Raw genomic sequence first — 5115 nt, forward strand, 5'->3', positions numbered from 1 at the left:
ATCCTATTCATATCTAGTAGACCAACATAATAAGGCTAAGTAAGTAATAAGGGTGCACTATATTATTCTAGCCATACTTAGGAATCTCAACATTATTCCATCCAAGGTCGTTTTGACCAAATGTGGATTCCACACCCATATTCTCGAGTTTTCCACTTTTTGACCAATAGGTCGAATGAGCTCGGGTGCATTTCGACCTAAACAAAAGATCTACCTCATCTAAAATTGATATTTCAGATCTATTGGACTAGTCAAAATTTACATCTGAGATTGTTTTGCTGAAGTTTTTACCCGTTGAACGTTTGAAACTAGCAATGACATCAAACTAGGGAATTGACTCTAAAACTAAAAGAATTGCTTGGTAATCGAACCGTCGATCCCAAAATGTAATAAATGATTTGTGGCAGCTATGGAGAAGCTCTAACGACAAAGATAAACTGAAATATGAAAAATAGCCGAAAGGATCATTACAATATGCCAAAAGAATTTGGCGTTATGGTGGATCTACCTTGAACAACAAAATGAAAGGAAAGTATTTTCAGTTAATCAACTTTCATATAAAAGCATAGAAAACAAAAAATATCAAGAAAAAGTTTAACCAATTAGAATTTTCACAGGGAAGTTAGCAGTAGAAAGTTAACTTCAGGTCATTGTAAAATGCATGGTCTAACACATTACCCATATCATGGGAAAAGTCATCGTTTTCACCCCAAACTATAGTGGAAAAATCAAATCCACACCTAAACTATATAAGTGACCTATTACACACCTTAACTATAAAAAAGTGATACTTTTTACTCCCTAGATCTGACATGGAAAATACATAATTATTTAAATAAAAAATGACGCGTTTAAATTAAAAATTAATGAAAAAAATAAAAAAATTAAAATACTTCTCCCCCAACCCCCTACATCCATATCCCCACCCCCACCAGCAAACAATCATCTTCTTCATCACCCCCACCCCCAAACCATCATATTCTTCATCACCCTCACACCCAAACTCCAATCCTACCCCCAAACCATCTTCTTTTTTATCACTCCCACCCTAACCAACACAATTTCTTCATCACCCCACCTTCAAATTCCAACCCCATCCCCAAATAACACAATTCAACCTCCACTTTCATCAAATAAATGTCAATTTCACAATGAACAAAATCAAATTGTATTTGAAATTTAAACGTGCAAAATAAATTTTTATTAAAAAAAATATAAAATTTTGTAGCAAGGATGTTTTCCAGTGAATTCTCATCAAAAAAGTCGGGTTCATCGTCGACTTTCTGCTCTCTCTCTGTTAATTATTAATCCATCCAAAAATGGAGCTTGCTACCATATTAGTTTTTTTTTTAAAATTATAGATGTAAAACAAATAGAAAAAGTATGAAAATGTGTTGGTCATTACCATTTAAAACACAGAGGCCAACAGTTGGGTGGCCATTTTTTCAAACAATAATGGCCATTATAGCAGAGAATTTTTTTTCAAGAAAAGACAATGGGTTACGGATGAAGAACATTATTAAAAGAAATTAATTGTTATGGTAATTTTGTTGGTGGGATAAAGTTTATGGTGGTGAATATGGTATACTGGAGGTAATGAAGGTTTTGGATATTGACAACAATGGAGGTTTTAGACATTGAAGGAGAAGGGAACAAAATTAAATTAAAAAGAAAAATTTATGAAAATAATAAATTTATTATTTTTTTGGATTATGCTGACATGGCGCTAACGTGGCAGCACGTATAAAACACCACACCACATACAAGTGGTGTAATGCGTGACAGGGTGTAAAAAGTATCATTTTTTTTACAGTTAAGGTGTTTAATAGGTCACTTATATAGTTTAGGTGTGGATTTTAATTTTGGACAATAGTTTGGGGTGCAAACGATGCCTTTTCCCCCCATATCATCCCTGTTATGCAAAATTCCATTGTTGATGGGATAAGCTATATCGAATTAATGGCACGATTTCAAGTAAGACTTTTACAAGAAATAATTATCATTTTTTCTCTCTATTTCAAGAAACAATTGTTATTAGACTTTTTAATGCATAATTAAATAATTGGAGGTTATGAATATAAAGGAATTTAGAGTTATAAATTTTATTAATATGTCACGACTCAAATCGGGTCCCTAACCGTGACAGACATCCCGAACCATGAAGGCTCGGGCGTCCCTATCTGTCTGGTAATTATGCACATTATTCATTTACTATAGGAAAAATGCAGAATTATATAACAGAACGGAATCATGGTCATAAGTCTGATATAATTCAACAATGAAAAATAAAATTCAAAACCATCTGATAACATCTAAAAATCATCTGCGAAATCTCTGCTACATGACTAATAACAACCATCTGAAAACTGGGACAAAGCCTCCAGTAGACCAAAATCATGACTAACGATAAATGTCAGAAAATAAATAGGCCTTCTGAAATATAGAAGGCTCACCAACTGAACTCTGCACTTCTGTCTGAAGAAATCTATTGCTTATCAAGACCCCTAGATTATGCCTCAGAACCTCGAGGTTAGGGGGTCAATATAATTGTACTGGTATGTAGAGTAATCCAAAATAAAGCTTTTATATAAATGAAATAATTGAGAGCTAGACATATAACATCTCATAAGATATAAGTTCAAAATACATGGGCATTGCTGATAAAATCATACAAAAATTTCTATCACTGCAATTCATGATCTTTGTATTACTTCTAAGTTAGGTGGCACTCCTCTACAAGTCTGCTATTCCACGTGCTATATGAAATCCACCATTGACTCAACGTGGAAGCCCCCAACCTAAGTGTGCCACAACGGTGGGAGTGTTTGAGTTTGATACGCCACAGGGCACTAGGCCAGCGTATAATAATATACCTAAATTGATAAATTACAGTTTTTGGCAATGAGTTTTATGAACTCGTGCCTTCTTAGGGGAACCACCTAAGATCTCTTTATGATCAATTTAGTCTGTTCTAAAACATGCGCAATTCTAGTTTAAAAATTTGAAAATCTGATTTCAAACATGTATTCTATTCTGTTCTGAATTATCATGGCATTATCTGAGTTGGTGTCGTCACACCAAGACTTGCAAGTCCTATTTCTAAGCCATAATGCATCATGCATGATTCTTTCATCAAAACTCAATTTAGAGCACCCAAACATGCAAATAGTATAAGATATTTCATGTTCTGAAAGCACAAGTCAAAACTATGCAGGGATGATCATTCTTTCAATAATAATGTGGTGGTCCTGAAATCTTTGTCAAACCATGCAATTCTTTTCCTTATTTATTCATATTCAATATTTATCAATACAAACAACCATCTCCTTTGAATTCAAAAATCATATTCAAGTCATAGCAATAATCAAGATATTTCATACTATACTTTTCAAGATACATTTCAAAACAATTCATATCATGTGAACGATGGGAAAAATCATAACGAGAGAGGGATTCATTATAATTCATGCTCTTAATTGAATATTCATCCTTAAACACATACATACATATATATAGAGTTTCAAATCAACTTGGGGGAAGGCCTAAAGACCAAAACAATGTCATTGTGACTTCTAAAACATGATTATAAATCCTAAATCTAAACCCTTTTTCTTAAAATCATGATTTCTATGCCCATGAGATTTTTAGGAAAAATCCACGTACCTTAAATTATCAGATCTAAAATATAGAACCTAGATCTTGATAGATGAAACCCGGATCTTGATTTGTTTCTTGGAGATATTGAACTTAAGGCTTCATTTTCTTGAATTTCTTGTTCTTGGAGAAAATCGTAATTTGATGTTATTTTGAAAGTGAAGAGGAAGTTTTTGATGTTGTAAAACTGATAGTGATTGATTAATAATGCTTAAGGGGTGATTTAATTCGTGTGAAAGGTTTTTGGAGTGAGGGAAAGACCAAAATACCTTTAAGGAACCCAAAAAAATCGCATAATTGCATTAATTGACGACCAGGGATGATGGGCCGTCACTCAGGTGATAAGTCATCACCCAGGTCGTCACTTTTGGGCTATTTTTCACCATTCACTGCCTTAGGCTGATGACCAGGTCTGACGGGCCGTCACACAGTTGATAAGTCGTCAGCCTCGTTGTCACGTTTTGGCAGACAGACTCTTCGAAGTAAAATAAGCGTAAATTTCGACTCCTATATCGGATTAAAGCAAAACTAGTGGCGTTGGAAAGAGGACTCAAATACCTTTCATTTTATATAAATTAGGCCTCCTAATTAGTTATATACAAATATTTATGGGAGATTGAAGTTGACCCAAGTTTCTACGCTCACTCAAACTCGAACGATAGGAAAGTTTTCAACTCGTCCTAGAGTTTGGGGACCTCTATGATCTTAATTCATTCCCAAATAGATTCACACACTACATAAATGATTAACACACTATATTTACATTGGATTTATGACTTTTGTATCATCTACGCACAGAAACGACATTTTTTGTTCTAGTCCAAAATACGGGGTGTTACATTATCTCCCCCTTGGGATCATTCATCCCCGAATGATGGGTAGGAATGTTAAATTCTTAAAGGTATGGAATAACATAGACATGATACGTATTCTAAGAAAATATATATCCGAGCTGAAACATTTAAACTTCTATCATGAAACTTAATTCTGAGCTGACTTGACTTTACTTGCTTTAAGGAGCTAATTCATGCTGAGAGTTTAGGATTCCTTTGAAGTGTTCCTGATCAAATCATACATATTAAATTGAGAAGTGATAACTTACGCAAGTATGAATCATGAGACAATTGGACTTAGATAGTATCAGGGTATTACACTATCCGAACTAAAATACTTGGGAAAATTTGAGATTATGCACTGAACTCTTATAAACTGAGTCATGTCTAAATAGTAGAATCTGAAACATGAGGTTTGGACTGAACTGGATTCGCAATTTACATAGATGGAATAGATTATCTCTTCAACACCCTTTATAAAGAAGTTCTAGTAGCATTAGGGAGTAAAGAATCTTAGGCATGATTTACACAAGACATCCAACTAAGGGATCACAACCTTGCACTACTCTACTGCATGGAAAATAGACATTTAACTCATAAGCTAGGATAGAATTTCTGGGCCATTGGC

Source organism: Capsicum annuum, chromosome 11, assembly GCF_002878395.1.
Source record: "Capsicum annuum cultivar UCD-10X-F1 chromosome 11, UCD10Xv1.1, whole genome shotgun sequence".
Classification (NCBI taxonomy): Eukaryota; Viridiplantae; Streptophyta; class Magnoliopsida; order Solanales; family Solanaceae; genus Capsicum; species Capsicum annuum.